General features: G+C 43.3%; 1 pseudogene; it reads right to left on the bottom strand.

Moving 5' to 3' along the window:
- Positions 1 to 11,723, bottom strand: part of LOC120062200 — a 168,517-nt pseudogene extending 156,794 nt beyond the window's left edge.
- Between the last annotated feature and the right edge of the window lie 8,684 nt (positions 11,724 to 20,407).

The following is a 20,407-nucleotide window of genomic DNA, read 5'->3' as shown; positions in this document are numbered from 1 at the left end:
ACAGAGAGAGAGAGAGAGAGAGAGAGAGAGAGAGAGAGAGAGAGAGAGAGAGAGAGAGAGAGAGAGAGAGAGAGAGAGAGAGAGAGAGAGAGAGAGAGAGAGAGAGAGAGAGAGAGAGAGAGAGAGAGAGAGAGAGAGAGAGAGAGAGAGAGAGAGAGAGAGAGAGAGAGAGAGAGAGAGAGAGAGGTCGATATATTATTATAAGTAAGAGAGAGAGAGAGAGAGAGAGTTCCAAATTAAGCAGCAGCAGCTGAATAGATGAGCTCCTAAAAATATTGAAATTTATATGGTTTTTAGAGTAAAGTACATCGAAAAAAAGCAAAAGAAAACTGCTAGACAGAATAGGAGACCAAACAAGCAGCAAACAAAGAAGAAAGGATTCTGAAAAAGTAACAATTTTTCATAAAATTATACAGTTTTCTTAGCTAGCTAAGTTGTTTACCTGTTGCTAGGCAGTTGCTAGGGACTCTCCTGAAAGAAGCTAGCTAGCTAACAAGGAGTGTCTAGTTGACAGAAGAGAAGAAGGGACAAAGTGGGACAAAATAAGGACAGAAGAAAAGGGAAAGGGGACATCAAGGTGAAGTAGTCCTCTAAAGACATAAAAGACAAGAAACAACACTTCTATTGCAACATTGTAGCCAACATCACCAGCGTTGCTATGGAAATTGTTTACCCACCAGACATCAAAACAGAGAAAGCTAAGAAAAGTTTCAAAGGTTTGTTGATGGGACAGAACCATGAATGCCTGTTTGCAGATCTTACCAGTTGCAAAACAAGAGCAAATTTAATTTTTAATACCAAACGAGGGCACATATGGAAAAGGGTTATTTGCAACCATTTCCCTTTCTCAAAAAAGAGAGGCATCAGCCAAGGATGTCAGATCAGCATTTTTGAAGAAGCTGACCCTAGCAACACATATCAAACAGTAAACGTATATAATAATGGAACTGTATTGATACAAGGCAATGATTCAAGCCTCCAGGCTTTTGAGAATAGGTTTACTACCCTAAAAGCAGAAGCTGAAATCATCTCAGAAACTGAGGAAAAAGTCAAGGAGGGAGATGACGGTGAAAAGCAGGCCCCAACGGTCTCTGTGACCCAGCAAGAAGCCCTCAGTGTCCCTCTACCTACCTCACCTGCAGCAGACAGAGCCAAGGACATGCCTACAACACCAAGAACACCTGCTATGCAACGTTTCCACAACACCCTCTCTCTAGTCGAAGCAGAGGTCATAGAACTCAGAGAGAACAAGCTTCAAGAGGAGGACACTGCCCAGAAACTTAAAGAAGAGATGAAACAGTTCAAGGAGGAGAGCAGAGCATCTATTGCTAAACTAGAAAGCAGAATGGACAAACTGAGTCAGACAAATGATGACCTCAGAGACCATCTGAGCACAACAAGAAAGGAGCTAGAGCAGAGAGAGAGGTACATTGACCTCCTCAACCAGCAGCGAGTCATTATGTCCTCTGCATCTGGAGAACATGTCCACCAGCTTGGCATAACACAAGCAGAACCCGAGACCAGCATGGCCTCCACCACACAGCCTGATGACACTGCACCAGCCTACCAGTCTGCTCCAGCCCAGGTCAGCCAACCAGCCTCTCAGTCTGCTCCAACACAGTGTGCTCCAGCCCAGGTCAGAATACCAGTCTCCCAGTCTGCTCCAGCACAGGTCAGAATACCAGTCTCCCAGTCTGCTCCAGCACAGGTCAGAATACCAGTCTCCCAGTCTGCTCCAGCACAGTGTGCTCCAGCCCAGGTCAACCTACCAGCCTCTCAGTCTGCTCCAGCCCAGGTCAGCCAACCAGCCTCTCAGTCTGCTCCAGCCCAGGTCAGCCAACCAGCCTCTCAGTCTGCTCCAACACAGTGTGCTCCAGCCAAGGTCAGAATACCAGCCTCCCAGTCTGCTCCAGCCCAGGTCAGAATACCAGTCTCCCAGTCTGCTCCAGCCAGACAGTCACCCACAACTGCAATCCTTATTGATTCAAATGGGAAGTTCTTAGTCCAGGAAAGATTATTCCCTAGACACCAGGTGTATAAGTTCTGGTGTCCTACAACTGACAGTGCAATGCAGCTACTCAGTCAGACCAGGATTGACACCCTCGACAACATCATCATCCACACTGGCACAAACGACCTTCATGCCAAAGGTGAAGATGTATCTGGGGCAGTGAGAAGAGTGGCAGAACGGGCACAGGCTGTGTTCCCAACAACCAATATAGTTGTGTCCACCCTCCTACCAAGAAAAGACTTCCCAGGACAGTTGATCGACAAAATAAATCAACAGATCACTGTGGACTGTGCCTCACTACTCAACGTCAGAACGGCTCACCACCCCACTCTGACATGTCAACACTTATACGATAATGTACATCTTGATCAGGACAGTGTCAAAACCTTTGCCAAGGACCTAAAAGATGCAACACTTGGCAGGGACCCACACACCCATCACCCCAGCAACAGAGGTCCCCCGCCCCACCTTCTGAAACAACAGTACCTCCACCATCCCCAGGAGAAAAGAGCCAGACACGGCTTATTACAGCACAGCTCTACTAGACCAGGCCCAACACAACACAGATTTACGAGACCAGGGCCTTCACAACACAGCTCTACTAGACCAGGCCCATCACAACACAGATTTACGAGACCAGACCCGCATCAGGACAACACGACTAGACCAGGCCCAACACAACACAGCTCTACTAGACCAGGCCCATCACAACACAGCTCTACTGGACCAGGCCCATCACAACACAGCTCTACTAGACCAGGCCCATCAGAACACAGCTCTACTGGACCAGGCCCATCACAACACAGCTCTACTAGACCAGGCCCATCACAACACATCTCAACTGGACCTGGCCCATCACAACACAGCTCTACTGGACCTGGCCCGTCACAACACATCTCTACTGGACCTGGCCCATCACAACACAGCTCTGACCACTACTCCAGGGTCGGACAGAACACTGTCCTTCAGAGAAGTACACCACATGATGCAGTCCACACCATGTATCATTCAGATCATCAGCCTACATATGCTGAGGTAACCTCTGGCAAAAGACACCTAGAACAGTCAGAGATAGGAGAGGTGCGCCAACTACTGCATCTAATATGCAGACTACTGAGCTAGACAGACCCTTTAATTCACGGGCACACACACACACACAGGGTTGCAGATTGCATTGTACTTATTTTTTGTGCAGTCTTATTCCATTCTTATTAATTTGTTTACAACTATTCTTAATTTTATTGGCACCGGTATAATAATAATATTTATATATAATGGTGTATGTATGTATGTATGTATGTATGTATGTATGTATGTATGTATGTATGTGTGTGTGTGTGTGTGTGTGTGTGTGTGTGTGTGTGTGTGTGTGTGTGTGTGTGTGTGTGTGTGTGTGTGTGTGTGTGTGTGTGTGTGTGTGTGTGTGTGTGTGTGTGTGTATGTGTGTATATGTATATATATATGTATGTATGTGTATATATATATATATATATATATATTATTTTGTATTGTTTTCAATGTACTTTACTCAAACCAGTGAATATCACTTATTATAAATGAGATCATTAACTATCAGCTCTTGGAATATCCAGGGCCTTTACTCTTCACATTTTGGTTATAAAACAACAAATCCAGAATTTATTAAAAACATCAAAGGACAGGACATCATAATCCTACTGGAAACATGGTGTCGTGGAGACATAGATACTCAGTGTCCCTCAGGCTATAGAGAAAGTTTACTACCATCAATCAAACATAAAAATGTTAAACGGGGCCGAGACTCAGGTGGAATCATCATTTGGCATAAGCAGGACTTGGCACTGAATGAAATGAAAAAAGGTACCAGTCACATTTGGCTAAAACTTAACAAAGGTACAATCTATTGTGATAATGACGTGTACATATGTGCAGCTTATGCTCCTCCTTCAGATTCACCATATTATGATAATCCGTTTTTTGACAATCTCCATACAGAAATCATTACATTTCAGGCAGAGGGTAAAGTGCTTCTTTGTGGAGATTTCAATGCAAGAACAGGTTCTGAGCCTGACTACACTGATGCGGGAGGTAACCACCACATATTTGGTCACCCCTCCTTGTACAGTAGCCCTATTATAAATAATAGAAACAGTCCTGACCAAATACTGAACAAAAATGGGAAGGAGTTAGTGCATCTCTGTCGAGCCTTAGGCCTGTACATGCTTAATGGTAGAATCAGAGGGGACTCTTTAGGTCAGTTTACTTACTGCTCACAAGTGTAGTCGATTATGCCATCACGGACATTGACCCCTCCTCCATTAGTGCATTCACTGTCAGACCACAGACACCATTGTCAGATCACAGTCAGATCAACGTGTTTTTGAAGAAATTAACCAGCAATATTCATTCAAAAAAACTGCCCAATAAACTCTTCAACATAAACCAATCATACAGATGGGCTCCAAACAGTGCAGAGAGATTCATTGAAACATTGAACTCAAAAGAAATGATGAACTCTATACAGTTTTTCAATAACTCACAATACCAAAACAATAAAGATGGTGTCAATTCGGCTACTCTAAACATCAACTGCATATTCCAAAAAGCAGCATCGAAAGCAAATTTGAGAAAACCAAAGAAATGCAACATCAGAAACAAAAAACAAAATGTTTCTGACAAATGGTTTGATAATGAATGTAAAACAATTAGAAAACACCTAAGACAAATGTCAAACAAAAAACATAAGCAGCAAAACAACCCAGAGCTACGATATGAATACTTTGAAACTCTGAAACAGTATAAACATACACTGAAACGCAAGAAACTGAATTATACCAACAAGACACTTGATGAAATTGAAAACGCAATTGACCAAAATCAGTTCTGGGACATGTGAAACAATTTAAGCACAACAAAGCCACAAGAATTAGCCATACAAGATGTAGGAATTTGGAAAACTTATTTTGATAATCTATACAAAAACATCCCACAAAAAGACTTAAAACAGAACCAATTAGAAATTAAAGAAAAATTGAAAATCCTTGAATCAGTCATTAAAAATAACCAAAATCCATTAGATTACCCAATAACCCAACAAGAACTAAATGAAAAGCTCAAATCTATTAAATCAAAGAAGGCTTGTGGTCTAGACAACATCAGAAATGAAATGCTGAAAAACAGCACACCTGAGTTGCAAAATGCTGTGCTTAAATTGTTCAACATGGTTTTAACTTCTGGCTGCTTCCCTGATGTCTGGAACCAGGGGCTCATCTCCCCTATCCACAAAAGTGGAGACAAATCAGACCCCAATAATTACAGGGGAATTTGTGTAAACAGTAACTTGGGAAAGGTTTTCTGTAGCATTTTGAATTCAAGAATCCAAACCTTTCTTCAAGAAAAAAATGTAATAACTAAATGTCAAATTGGCTTTCTCCCTAACCATCGCACTACTGACCATATATACACCTTACACACACTAATTAATAAACACGTCCACCAAAAAAAAGAGGGCAAAATCTTTGCTTGCTTTATTGACTTTAAAAAAGCATTTGATTCTATTTGGCACGAAGGGCTATTCTACAAAATTCTCCAAAGTGGGCTTGGTGGTAAGGTGTATGACTTAATAAAATGTATGTACACAGAAAACAAGTGTGCAATAAAAATCAAAAACCAAAGAACAGAATTCTTTTCACAATGTCGAGGTGTGAGACAAGGCTGTAGTTTGAGTCCAAATCTTTTCAACATTTATATCAATGAATTAGCAGACATGTTGGACAATTCTCCAGCCCCAGGACTCACACTATTTGACACAGAGGTGAAATACCTGCTATATGCTGATGACTTGGTACTTCTATCACCAACCAAAGAAGGTCTTCAACAGAACATTAATATTCTAGAGCAATATTGCCATAATTGGGCCCTGGCAGTAAATTTCCCAAAAACTAAAATCATGATTTTCCAAAAACAAAACAGATGTCAGAAACACAAATATAAATTCACCCTGAACAACACCATCATTGAACACACAAAAAATTACACCTACCTTGGTCTGACCATATCTGCATCGGGAAACTTTAATAGGGCAGTGAATGCACTCAAAGAAAAAGCCCGCAGAGCATTGTATGCAATAAAAATGAAATTATTCAAAATCAACATCCCAATTAGAATTTGGAGCAAAATATTTGACAGTGTAATCCTACCAATAGCTCTTTACGGAAGTGAGGTTTGGGGGCCACTCAATAAACTGGACTTTAAAATGTGGGACAAACATCCAATTGAAACCTTACATGCAGAATTCTGTCGGAAAATCCTACAAGTCCAGAGAAATACACCAACTAATGCATGTAGGGCAGAATTGGGCCGCTTTCCAGTAATAATGAAAATACAGAAAAGATCATTAAAATTTTGGCTACATCTAAATTCAAGTCCAAATTCGAGTCTGCAATTTAAAGCACTTCAAACCCAAGAGCTGAGCCCAGAAACGAGCCCTCTCAGTCAGCTGGTGTTGGACCTAACCAACCAAGCTGACACCAGCACTGCTTCAAAAGAAAGAATTCCAATAAACAAAATCATGAACCAATCAAAGGACTCATATTTACAACATTGGAAAAACGAAACAAAATCCCAAAGCCGACTAAATTGCTATCTGACCCTAAACAGAGAATATGAATTGGCTGAATATCTCTACTCTGTCAGAGATTCGAAGCAGAGACAGATCCTTACCAAGTACAGGCTGAGTGACCACCGATTGGCAATAGAAACCGGCAGACATAAAAAGACATGGCTACCCAAAGAGGAGCGTGTATGTGGTCACTGCCTGACAGGGGACGTAGAAACAGAGATGCACTTTCTCCTTTACTGTGATAAATATTCCTCACCAAGAGATTCATTATTCACAGAAATGACTACATTTATTCCAAATTTTAACTTATTAAACCCAGAGGAAAAACTAAAAATACTCATGGGCGAAGGAGCAATGGCTTCTCTTGCAGCCAAATATGTATTTACCTGCCATAGCCTGAGGAACACTGAATAATAACATCTGCATAGTAAGCAGTAACTTACTTATTATGACTGTTATTGTTATTACTGTTATTGTTATTAGTATTATTGTTGTTGTTTATCATTCCAAGTAGTAATGGTATGGGTGGTAATGGTAATGATAGCAGTTTAATGATGGTGGTGGTGGTAGTGGTGCATTACACCATACATTACATTCGACTATTGACTGTTACCATTTTATTGTTACTATTTTTATATTTAATTTTGTATTATTATTTACTGCCATTCTATATTATTGTTTGTCATTGTTTTAATTGTATTACAATGTATATTGTATACATTGTTGCTTTGGCAATATTGACACAATGTTTTTCATGCCAATAAAGCAGCTCTCTCTCTGTGTGTTTTTTGCCAATTTTAACCGCACACTTGTTGTTTGTGTACATGGATTTTATAATGTCGTATGTTTTACCCCCAACACCACTTTCCATCAATTTGTATAGCAGACCCTCATGCCAAATTGAGTCGAAGGCTTTTTTGAAATCAACAAAGCATGAGAAGACTTTGCCTTTGTTTTGGTTTGTTTGGTTGTCAATTAGGGTGTGTAGGGTGAATATATGGTCTGTTGTACGGTAATTTGGTAAAAAGCCAATTTGACATTTGCTCAGTACATTGTTTTCATTGAGGAAATGTACGAGTCTGCTGTTAATGATAATGCAGAGGATTTTCCCAAGGTTACTGTTGTCTCTCTCTTTCTCTCTCTCTCTCTCTCTCTCTCTCTCTCTCTCTCTCTCTCTCTCTCTCTCTCTCTCTCTCTCTCTCTCTCTCTCTCTCTCTCTCTCTCTCTCTCTCTCTCTCTCTCTCTCTCTCTCTCTCTCTCTCTCTCTCTCTCTCTCTCTGTCTCTCCATGTTTCTCTCTCTCTGCAATTCAATTCAAGGGGCTTTATTGGCATGGGAAGCATGTGTTTACATTGCCAAAGGAAGTGAGGTAGATATTATACAAAAGTGAAATAAACAATACAAATTAACAGTAAACATTACACATACAGAAGTTTCAAAACAATAAAGACATTACAAATGTTATATTATATATATACAGTGTTGTAACAATGTACAAATGGTTAAAGCACACAAGTTAAAATAAATAAGCATAAATATGGGTTGTATTTACAATGGTGTTTGTTCTTCACTGGTTGCCCTTTTCTTGTGGCAACAGGTCACAAATCTTGCTGCTGTGATGGCACACTGTGGAATTTCTCCCAGTAGATATGGGAGTTTATCAAAATTGGATTTGTTTTCAAATTCTTTGTGGATCTGTGTAATCTGAGGGAAATATGTCTCTCTAATATGGTCATACATTGGGCAGGAGGTTAGGAAGTGCAGCTCAGTTTCCACCTCATTTTGTGGGCAGTGTGCACATAGCCTGTCTTCTCTTGAGAGCCATGTCTGCCTACGGCGGCCTTTCTCAATAGCAAGGCTATGCTCACTGAGTCTGTACATAGTCAAAGCTTTCCTTAAGTTTGGGTCAGTCACAGTGGTCAGGTATTCTGCCACTGTGTACTCTCTGTTTAGGGCCAAATAGCATTCTAGTTTGCTCTGTTTTTTTGTTAATTCTTTCCAATGTGTCAAGTAATTATCTTTTTGTTTTCTCATGATTTGGTTGGGTCTAATTGTGCTGTTGTCCTGGGGCTCTGTGGGGTGTGTTTGTGTTTGTGAACAGAGCCCTAGGACCAGCTTGCTTAGGGGACTCTTCTCCAGGTTCATCTCTCTGTAGGTGATGGCTTTGTTATGGAAGGTTTGGGAATCGCTTCCTTTTAGGTGGTTGTAGAATTTAACGGCTCTTTTCTGGATTTTGATAATTAGTGGGTATCGGCCTAATTCTGCTCTGCATGCATTATTTGGTGTTCTACGTTGTACACGGAGGATATTTTTGCAGAATTCTGCATGCAGAGTCTCAATTTGGTGTTTGTCCCATTTTGTGAAATCTTGGTTGGTGAGCGGACCCCAGACCTCACAACCATAAAGGGCAATGGGCTCTATGACTGATTCAAGTATTTTTAGCCAGATCCTAATTGGTATGTTGAAATTTATGTTCCTTTTGATGGCATAGAAGGCCCTTCTTGCCTTGTCTCTCAGATCGTTCACAGCTTTGTGGAAGTTACCTGTGGTGCTGATGTTTAGGCCGAGGTATGTATAGTTTTTTGTGTGCTCTAGGGCAACGGTGTCTAGATGGAATTTGTGGTCCTGGTGACTGGACCTTTTTTGGAACACCATTATTTTGGTCTTACTGAGATTTACTGTCAGGGCCCAGTTCTGACAGAATCTGTGCAGAAGATCTAGGTGCTGCTGTAGGCCCTCCTTGGTTGGTGACAGAAGCACCAGATCATCAGCAAACAGTAGACATTTGACTTCGGATTCTAGTAGGGTGAGACCGGGTGCTGCAGACTGTTCTAGTGCCCGCGCCAATTCGTTGATATATATGTTGAAGAGGGTGGGGCTTAAGCTGCATCCCTGTCTCACCCCACGACCCTGTGTGAAGAAATGTGTGTGTTTTTTGCCAATTTTAACCGCACACTTGTTGTTTGTGTACATGGATTTTATAATGTCGTATGTTTTACCCCCAACACCACTTTCCATCAATTTGTATAGCAGACCCTCATGCCAAATTGAGTCGAAGGCTTTTTTGAAATCAACAAAGCATGAGAAGACTTTGCCTTTGTTTTGGTTTGTTTGGTTGTCAATTAGGGTGTGTAGGGTGAATATATGGTCTGTTGTACGGTAATTTGGTAAAAAGCCAATTTGACATTTGCTCAGTACATTGTTTTCATTGAGGAAATGTACGAGTCTGCTGTTAATGATAATGCAGAGGATTTTCCCAAGGTTACTGTTGACGCATCTCTCTCTCTCTCTCTCTCTCTCTCTCTCTCTCTCTCTCTCTCTCTCTCTCTCTCTCTCTCTCTCTCTCTCTCTCTCTCTCTCTCTCTCTCTCTCTCTCTCTCTCTCTCTCTCTCTCTCTCTCTCTCTCTCTCTCTCTCTCTCTCTCTCTCTCTCTCTCTCTCTCTCTCTCTCTCTCTCTCTCTCTCTCTCTCTCTCTCTCTCTCTCTCTGTGTGTGTCTGTGTGTCTGTGTGTATGAGTCACAAACAGTTGCCTGCTTTCACCAGATGGGAAGTGACTAAATAATCCCCCAATTCCTTCACGTTAGTTTGATTTCTTCATCTTCAAATTCAACTTTTAAATAGCCGTGAAATGTCAAGTGATGTTGAGTCATCATTCACTGAGAAGTACGATGTCTCTGACGCCTCGGCTTTGTCTGTCTGAAGACTGCTGTTGTTGACTAGAGGTCTGGTAATATAGACTGCTGTTGTTGACTAGAGGTCTGGTAATATAGACTGCTGTTGTTGACTAGAGGTCTGGTAATGTGTGTTTAACCCAGTGTGTTTAGTCCAGTGTGTTTAGCCCAGTGTGTTTAACCCAGTGTAAATGTCTCTTTTGGGGGTTATTTGTGTTATTTGTGTATTTGTGTTATTTGTGTATTTGTGTTATTTGTGTATTTGTGTATTTGTGTTATTTGTGTAGTTGTGTTATTTGTGTTATTTGTGTTAGTTGTGTTATTTGTGTATTTGTGTATTTGTGTTATTTGTGTATTTGTGTTATTTGTGTATTTGTGTTATTTGTGTATTTGTGTTATTTGTGTATTTGTGTTATTTGTGTATTTGTGTTATTTGTGTATTTGTGTATTTGTGTTATTTGTGTATTTGTGTTAGTTGTGTTATTTGTGTATTTGTGTTATTTGTGTATTTGTGTATTTGTGTTATTTGTGTTATTTGTGTTATTTGTGTTATTTGTGTATTTGTGTTATTTGTGTTATTTGTGTTATTTGTGTTATTTGTGTTATTTGTGTTATTTGTGTATTTGTGTTATTTGTGTTATTTGTGTAGTAACAGGGATCTTGAGGACAACAAGGCCAGTGTATTTCTGATCCCAGTCCGTCCCTGTTGTAAATGAATACAGCTATGTGCCATTGTCTCCTTCTCTGAGCTGCTTCTGGTAGTAAACAAGAAAATTAAATAAACCAATCACAGGAACAGAGAAAAACAAACAAACAAACAAATAACAATTATTCAGATTTCATAGAGTGCTCCGTCATTGCAGGTGTTTGGTACTTGGATCTTGATTGTAATTTAGAGGAAACATTTCACCATTAATAATTTCACATAAACACGTGAAATTATTACAGTATATTCATCTACATTGCCACCGCTAGTGGCAATGTAGTCATAAAAGTCATAAAAGTTTAATCAACTATATTCTCACGGATCTAACAACTAATTAGTCAACCAGATCAAAGAACCAGTCAGTCATTTAGTCTGGCTGCATCTTATGAGCAGCCTGATGTAGTCTGTCTCTCTGTAGTCACTTTTTGCAACAATTTATTTAACTAGGCAAGTTAGTTAAAAAACAAAGTCTTATTTTCAATGACGGCCTACCGGGGAACAGTGGGGGTTAACTGCCTCGTTCAGGACGACAGATGTTTTACCTTGTCAGCTCTTACTGCCCCAACGCTCTAACCACTAGGATACCTGCCGCCCACAAAGACAATGACTTTGTGGAGCTGTCTGATGCTGTAGAGGAGAGAGATTTTACTGGTTAGATGTGTTTTCTACTTAGCAGTTCCCGAGACTCCAGTCTGACTACTCTGTGCTTGTCTGACTTGCTCTCAAAGTGACGCATATAGACTCAGTGGCCAGTTTAATAGGTACACCCATCTAATACCAGGTAGGATCCCCCCCCAGCCTGAATTATTAGAGACTTGTATTCTACAAGGTGGGGCGTTCAAACGTTGCTCAATTGGTATCAAGGGACCTAACGTGTGCCAGGAAAACATTTTACACCACCATTACACCACCGCCACCAGCCTGTTCCGTTGACACCAGGCAGGACGGGGTCATGACCTCCTGCTGCACTACATCAAATCCTCTGACAACAGCATGACGCAGTTGTCGGACCGGGCGATTGTTTTTCACACACCTCGATTGTCCAGCGTTGGTGGTGGCGTGCTCGCTGGAGACACTACTTCTTCTTGTTTCTCGCTGATAGGAGCAGAACCAGGTGTGGTCGCCGTGACGAGGACAGAGGAGTTGTGCGTTCCGCGATGCAGTTCTACACACCACTGTTGTACTGTGCCGTTATTTGAGTGTTTGGTCCGGGGGCCTTGTTTTATCGCACCGTTTCTCAGTAAACTCTAGACACTGTCGTACGTCCAGGGGGGGGCAGGACGTTTCTGAGATACCTGGCACCGGCGCGCCTGATCCAACCCCCCCCTCCCCCCGATAATCATACTCAAAGACAGGGTTCTGGGTGGGCGTTCATATCAAAGGGGTCGTGGTCAGTCCGACAGAGTAAACACACACACACACACACACACACACACACACACACACACACACACACACACACACAGACACAGACACAGACACAGACACATTATACTAAGCAGGATTAGTGTAATATAATATAATAAACAGATTAGTTAATATGGTCTAATCCCTGTCATAGATGGCATTTTAATATCTGTTGGATATTCTACTATTAGCCTCAGACAGTACGACGCAGTAGGGGTATACGTCTGTGTTTATTCATATACTGTTGCTGTCGATGGAGTGTCAACAACATTATTTTTCAATATGTAGCTACTCCGGCAATTTTTTTGCTATGTGGGGGGGAAAAAATCAGTTTGAGATTTGTTCTCATGTTTTATTTATTTCAGCCCCTCCAATAATTTTTTTTAAATTTTCTCTGTATTTTGTTTGGTAAACATGCCAAATGTGGACATGAAAATATCATCGAAATCCATCAGGAGTTCAGATGTAAATAACAGGGTAGTAAATAATACTGGCGGTTTGAGAAAGATAGAGGGGGGAGAGAGAGGGAGAGAGAGAAGGAGAGAGAGGGGGAGAGAGAGAGAGAGAGAGGGGGAGAGAGAGGGAGATGGGAGAGAGGGAGGGGGGAGAGAGAGGGGGAGAGAGAGGGGGAGAGAGAGAGGGGGAGAGAGAGGGAGAGAGAGAGAGGTAGAGAGAGAGGGGGAGAGAGGGGGAGACGGGAGAGAGGGAGGGGGGAGAGAGAGGGGGAGAGAGAGGGAGACGGGAGAGAGGGAGGGGGGAGAGAGAGGGGGAGAGAGAGGGGGAGAGAGAGAGGGGGGAGAGAGAGAGAGAGGGAGGGGGGAGAGAGAGAGGGGGGAGAGAGAGAGAGAGGGAGGGGGGAGAGAGAGAGGGAGAGAGAGGGGGAGAGAGAGGGAGACGGGAGAGAGGGAGGGGGGAGAGAGAGGGGGAGAGAGAGGGGGAGAGAGAGAGGGGGGAGAGAGAGAGAGAGGGAGGGGGGAGAGAGAGAGGGAGAGAGAGGGGGAGAGAGAGAGGGAGAGAGAGGGGGAGAGAGAGAGGGAGAGAGAGGGGGAGAGAGAGAGGGAGAGAGAGGGGGAGGGGGGAGAGAGAGGGGGAGAGAGAGGGGGAGAGAGAAGGAGACGGAAAGATAGAGGGGGGAGAGAGAGGGAGAGAGAGAAGGAGACGGGAGAGAGGGAGGGGGGAGAGAGGGAGGGGAGAGAGAGGGAGAGAGAGAAGGAGACGGGAGAGAGGGAGGGGGGAGAGAGGGGGAGAGAGAGGGAGAGAGAGAAGGAGACGGAAAGATAGAGGGGGGAGAGAGAGGGGGAGAGAGAAGGAGACGGAAAGATAGAGGGGGGAGAGAGAGGGGGAGAGAGAAGGAGACGGAAAGATAGAGGGGGGAGAGAGAGGGAGAGAGAGAAGGAGACGGAAAGATAGAGGGGGGAGAGAGAGGGAGAGAGAGAAGGAGACGGAAGAGAGGGAGAGAGATATTGTCACGTTCCTGACCTGTTTTCTGTTGTTTTGTATGTGTTTAATTGGTCAGGGCGTGAGTTGGGGTGGTTAGTCTATGTTATGTGTTTTCTATGTTGGGTTAATGGTTTGCCTGGTATGGTTCTCAATTAGAGGCAGGTGTGTGTCGTTTCCTCTGATTGAGAGCCATATTAAGGTAGGTTGTTCTCACTGTTTGTTTGTGGGTGATTGTTCCTGTGTCTGTGTATACCACATGGGACTGTTTCGTTTGTTCGTTCATTTTAGGTAGTCTGTTCCTGTTCGTGCGTTCTTCGTCTATATGTAAGTTCGTTTGTTTCAGGTCTGTTGCCTTCGTTTATTGTTTTGTAGTTTGTTCTAGTGTTTTGTCAGTGTTTCGTCTGTTAAATAAATTCAGTATGTATTCATCACCCGCTGCGCCTTGGTCCGTTCAATCACCACAAGACTAACGTTACAGATATATAGATATCGGGGTAGAGGGAGAGAGAGAAGGAGACGGAAAGATAGAGGGGTGGAGAGAGGGGGAGAGAGAGGGAAGGAGATGGGAGAGAGGGAGGGGGGAGAGAGAGGGAGAGAGATAGAGACAGAAAGATATAGAGAGAGGGGGTAGTATCTGGTCAAATGTAGACGACCAGTCTGTCTGTTTATACCTTAATCCTCATTAACACCCAGACGCAATGGACTGTCATGTTTGGTCCACAAGACACCCTACTGGGTTGAAAGTCTACGTCCTGAATATATTCCCTTTATAGTGCACTAAATTTGACCAGGGCCTATATGTATCTGGTCAAATGTAGTGTACTATGTAAGGAATAGGTTGCTTTATGGGACACTTACACCCTGATTCAACGGACCCTCATGTCTGGTCCAAATACCCCATACTATTTTGATAGACTCATTCGGGAAGGAGAGAAGAGAAGGAAACACTCTCAAACCGCCATTCAAAAAACAAATACACCTCCACGGGCCAATAGACACAACAGATTGCCATTAATTAAGACCAAGTGTTTTATATCTAAAAAAGGAAAACATTGAAATAAAAAAATTCAGTCTGCTCTCCAACATATCAGACTGATGCCAAAGCACTACTAAAGTTCTGTATACACAGAGAAGGCTGTGGGTAAATTTGCACAGCATGTTCAAAACGAATAGAAGCATCTGTGTGGCAGACATGGAACAGTTCTCTACAGGGGGGGGGGGGGGTTCTCCTTTCATCACTGAGACATGCAATACAAATGGTCTGAATGCCAATCATCACTGGAGAGAACAACAAGGACGGAAAGATAGAGGGAGGGGGAGAGAGAGAGGGAAAGGAGAGAGGGAGACGGAATGATGGAGGGAGAGAGAAGGAGACGTAAAGATTGAGAGAGGGGGGAGGGAGAGGGAAAGAGAGAGAGGGAGAGAGGAGGTAGAGCGAGAAAGATAAAGAGAGAGGGGGTCAGGGAGAGAGGAGGTAGAGAGGGAAAGGAGGGGGTAGAGAGAGAGGAGACGGAATGATAGAGAGAGGGGTAGAGAGAGAGGGAAAGAGAAGGAGACAAAGATAGGGGGGTAGAGAGGGGGAGAGAGAGAAGGAGACAGAAAGCTAGAGGGGGGAGAGGGAGAGAGAAGGAGACGGAACGATAGAGAAAGGGGGTAGAGAGAGGGGGTAGAGAGAGGGGGTAGAGAGAGAGAGGTGTGTTAGAGAGAGAGAGGGAGAGAGGAGGTGGAGAAGATGGAAAGGAGGGGTAGAGAGAGAGAGAAGGAGACAAAGACAGAGAGGGGGTAGAGAGAGAAAGAAGGAGATGGAATGACATAGAGAGGGGGTAGAGAGAGAAAGAAGAAAGATGGGGGGTAGAGGGGGAGAGAGAAGGAGACAGAAAGATAGAGGGGGTATAGAGAGAGAGGGAGAGAGAAGGAGGGGGGTTAGAGAGAGAAAGATGGAGAGAGGAGGTAGAGAAGAGACGGGAGAGAGGGAACGGAGGGGGTAGAGAGAGAGAAGGAGACGGAAAGATGGAGGGAGGGTAGAGGGAGAGAGAGCCCCAGGACAGCAACACAATTAGACCTAACCAAATCATGACAAAACAAAAAGATAATTACTTGACACATTGGAAACAATTAACAAAAAAACTAGAATGCTATCTGGCCCTGAACAGAGAGTAGCAGAATAGCTGGCCACTGTGACTGACGCAAACTTAAGGAAAGCTTTGACTATGTACAGACTCAGTGTGCATAGCCTTGCTATTGAGAAAGGTCACCGTAGGCAGACCTGGCTCTCAAGAGAAGACAGGATATGTGCACACTGCCCAAAAAATGAGGTGGAAACTGAGCTGCACTTCCTAACCTCCTGCCAAAGAATTAGAAAACAAACCCGATTTTGATAATCTCTCATATCTACTGGGTGAAATACCACAGTGTGCCATCACAGCACCAAGATGTGTGACCTGTTGCCACAAGAAAAGGGCAACCAGTGAAGAACAAACACTATTGTAAATACAACCCATATTTGTTTATTTATTTTCCCTTTTGTGCTTTAACTATATGTACATCGTTACAACACTGTACATAGACATAATATGACATTTATAATGTCTTTATTATTTTGAGACTTCTGTGAGTGTAATGTTTACTGTTCATTTTTATTGTTTATTTCACTTTTGTATATTATCTACCTCACTTGCTTTGGCAATGTTAACATATGTTTCCACATGCCAATAAAGCCCATTGAATTGAATTGAGAGAAGGAGACGGAAAGATAGAGAGAGTGGGGTAGAGAGAGAGAAGGAGATGGAACGATAGAGGGGGTAGAGAGAGATGGAGACGGAAATATATAGATATCGGGGTAGAGGGAGAGAGAAGGAGACGGAAAGATCGAGGGGGTGGAGAGAGAGGGAGAGAGAGGGGGGGTAGAGAGAGAGGGAGAGAGAGAGAGGGAGAGAGAAGGAGAGAGAGGGAGAGAGAGGGAGAGAGAGAGAGAGAGGGAGAGAGAGAGAGAGAGAGAAGGAGACAGAAAGATAGAGGGGGTAGAGAGAGAGGGAGAGAGAGGGGGGTAGAGAGAAAGGGAGAGAGAGGGGGGGTAGAGAGAGGGAGAGAGAAGGAGAGAGAGAGAGGGAGAGAGAGAGAGGGAGAGAGAGAGAGGGAGAGAGAAGGAGATGGAAAGATGGAGAGAGGAGGCAGAGAGAAAAGGAGCGAGAGAGGGAGGGGGGGAGAGAGAGGGAGAGAGAAGGAGACAGAAAGATGGAGAGAGAGGGAGAGAGAAGGAGACAGAAAGATAGAGGGGTAGAGAGGGAGAGAGAGAAGGAGACGGAAGAGAGGGAGAGAGGGGTGGTAGAGAGAGAAGGAGAGAGAAGGAGACGAAAGATAGAGAGGGGGGGTGGAGAGAGAGGAGACGGGAGAGAGGGGGGGGGGTAGAGAGAGAGGGAGAGATGAGGACACAGAAAGACAGTGGCCGGTAGAGAGAGAGGGAGAGAGAAGGATACGGGAAGATAGGGGATAGACAGGGAGAGAGATGGAGACGGGAGAGAGGGGGGTAGAGAGAGAGGGAGAGAGAAAGAAACGGATAGAGAGAGAGAGAGGGATAGAGAAGGAGATGGGAGAGAGGGGGGGTAGAGAGAGATGGAGACGGAAATATATAGATATCGGGGTAGAGGGAGAGAGAAGGAGACGGAAAGATCGAGGGGGTGGAGAGAGAGGGAGAGAGATTGAAGGAGATGGGAGAGAGGGAGGATGGAGAGAGAGGGAGAGAGAAAGAGACAGAAAGACATAGAGAGAGGGGGTAGAGAGAGAGAGGGAGAGAGGAGACGGAAAGATAGAGGGGGAGAGAAGGAGATGGGAGAGAGGGAGATAAGAGATGAAGAGATCAGGGTATGCACTTGGGAAGAGAAGTCTTATTTTGGTAATCTCCTCCAGTACGCTGTAGGTGAACACTCATCAGTGAATACCTCTCCTCTCCTCTCCTTCTTAAAACTGAACAGCCTCAGTAGGCATTAAGCAGAGAATGGGAACCCCCAATCTCTCCTCTCCTCTCCTCTCCTCTCCTCTCCTCTCCTCTCCTCTCCTCTCCTCTCCTCTCCTCTCCTCTCCTCTCCTCTCCTCTCCTCTCCTCTCCTCTCCTTCTTAAAACTGAACAGCCTCAGTAGGCATTAAGCAGAGAATGGGAACCCCCAATCTCTCCTCTCCTCTCCTCTCCTCTCCTCTCCTCTCCTCTCCTCTCCTCTCCTCTCCTCTCCTCTCCTCTCCTCTCCTCTCTCATCTCGTCATATACTTGCTTGATCTTGATCCCCTTCTCACTCCACACACACACACACACACACACACAACCACACACTCTATAATCACTGTATATGAGGCACAGACTCCTCACGGTTTGGCGATGAGAGTTTGTTTGTTAGTTGGATGCTGCCATGCACAGAACGCTCTGCCCTACAGTAGATTGATAACACTTTACTTGATACCAACATAAGGATCCCATCATTCATGAGCCCTACAGTAGATATCAGTGGGGTTTTGTCCTGACCCCTACATACTAGAAGTGTAAAGGAACACAGTGTTATACAGTGGCAAGAAACAGTTTGTGAACCTTTTGGAAATACCTGGATTTCTGCATAAATTGATCATCAAATTTGATCTGATCTTCACCTAAGTCACAACAACAGACAAACACAGTCTGCTTGAACTAGTAACACACAAACAATTGTAGTTTTTTCTTATCTATATTGAATACATAAACATTCACAGTGCAGGTTGGAAAATGTAAGTGAACCCCCGAGGCTAATGACTTCTCCAAAAGCTAATTGGAGTCAGGACTCAGCTAACCTGGAGTCCAATCAATGAGACGAGATTGGAGATGTTGGTTAGAGCTGCCTTGCCCTTTAACAAACACTCACAAAATTTGAGTTTGCTATTCACAAGAAGCATTGCCTGATGTGAACCATGCATCGAACTAAAGAGATCTCAGAAGACCTAAGATTAAGAATTGTTGACTTGCATAAAGCTGGAAAGGGTTACAAAGTATCTCTCAAAGCCTTGATGTTCATCAGTCCACGGTAAGACAAATTGTCTATAAATGGAGAAAGTTCAGCACTGTTGCTACTCTCCCTTGGAGTGGCCATCCAGCAAATTTCTGCAAGAGCACAGCTCAGAATGCTCAATGAGGTTAACTTCTTCTGGCTGCAGGGGGAGTATTGAGTAGCCAGATAAAAGGTGCCCATTTCAAACGGCCTCGTACTCAATTCTTGCTCGTACATTATTATTATTACTATTGGATAGAAAACACTCTCTAGTTTCTAAAACCGTTTGAATTATATCTGTGAGTCAAACAGAACTCATTTGGCACAAACTTCCTGACCAGGAAGTGGAAAGTCTGAAATCGAGGCTCTGTTCTTCTTCCTGCCTATAAATGGGCATGATACGTAAGAGTATACGTGCACTTCATAGACCTTCCCCTGGATGTCAAGAGGCTGTGAGAGAAGAAATTTAGTGTTTATCTTGGTCTGAAGTGGAATACAAGCTCTTTGTATGACGTGTCCCTCATTTCCGGTACTCTGGGGAGCGCGAGGTGGACAGTGGGATTGCCTTCTGTTTAGCTGCCGTTATAGGCGACTACTATCTCCGGCTTTGATTTTATTTGATACATGTGACCATATCATCGTAAAGTATGTTTTTTCAATATAGTTTAATCAGATTATTGAAATTTTTTCGGGAGTTTTGCCGTGTTCCGTTCTCTGACTTTGTTGACGATGGAGAGATCCGTGCCACTTGGCTAGTGCGCTTACTAAATCAAGAGGGAAAGTTGCCGTTCTAAATCCAAACAACGATTGTTCTGGACAAAGGACACCTTGTCCAACATTCTGATGGAAGATCAGCAAAAGTAAGAAACATTTTATGATGCTATTTCATATATCTGTCGTAGATGTGAACTAGTCGTCGGCGCCCAAGTGTTTCTGGCTATTGTGGTAAGCTAATATAACGCTATATTCTGTTTTCGCTGTAAAACACTTAATAAATCTGAAATATTGGCTGGAATCACAAGATGCCTGTCTTTCATTTGCTGTACACTATGTATTTTTCAGAAATGTTTTATGATGAGTAATTAGGTATTTGACGTTGCTGTCTGTAATTATTCTGGCTGCTTTCTGTGCAATTTCTGATTGTAGCTGCAATGTAAACTATGATTTATACCTGAAATATGCACATTTTTCGAACAAAACATAGATTTATTGAATAACATGTTATAAGACTGTCATCTGATGAAGTTGTTTGTTGGTTAGTTTGGTTGGTTCTTGGTTAGTTAGGTTGGCTTTGTGCATGCTACCTGTGCTGTGAAAAATGTCTGTCCTTTTTTGTATTTGGTGGTGAGCTAACATAAATATACGTGCTGTTTTCGCTGTAAAACATTTTAAAAATCGGACATGTTGGCTGGATTCACAAGATGTGTACCTTTCATATGCTGTATTGGACTTGTTAATGTGTGAAAGTTAAATATTTAAAAAATATATATTTTGAATTTCGCGCCCTGCACTTGAGCTGGCTGTTGTCATAAGTGTACCGACGTCGGGCTTGCAGCCAGAAGAAGTT

This window comes from Salvelinus namaycush, chromosome 17, assembly GCF_016432855.1.
Source record: "Salvelinus namaycush isolate Seneca chromosome 17, SaNama_1.0, whole genome shotgun sequence".
Lineage (NCBI taxonomy): Eukaryota > Metazoa > Chordata > Actinopteri > Salmoniformes > Salmonidae > Salvelinus > Salvelinus namaycush.
This window is presented reverse-complemented; position numbering and strand designations above follow the sequence as displayed.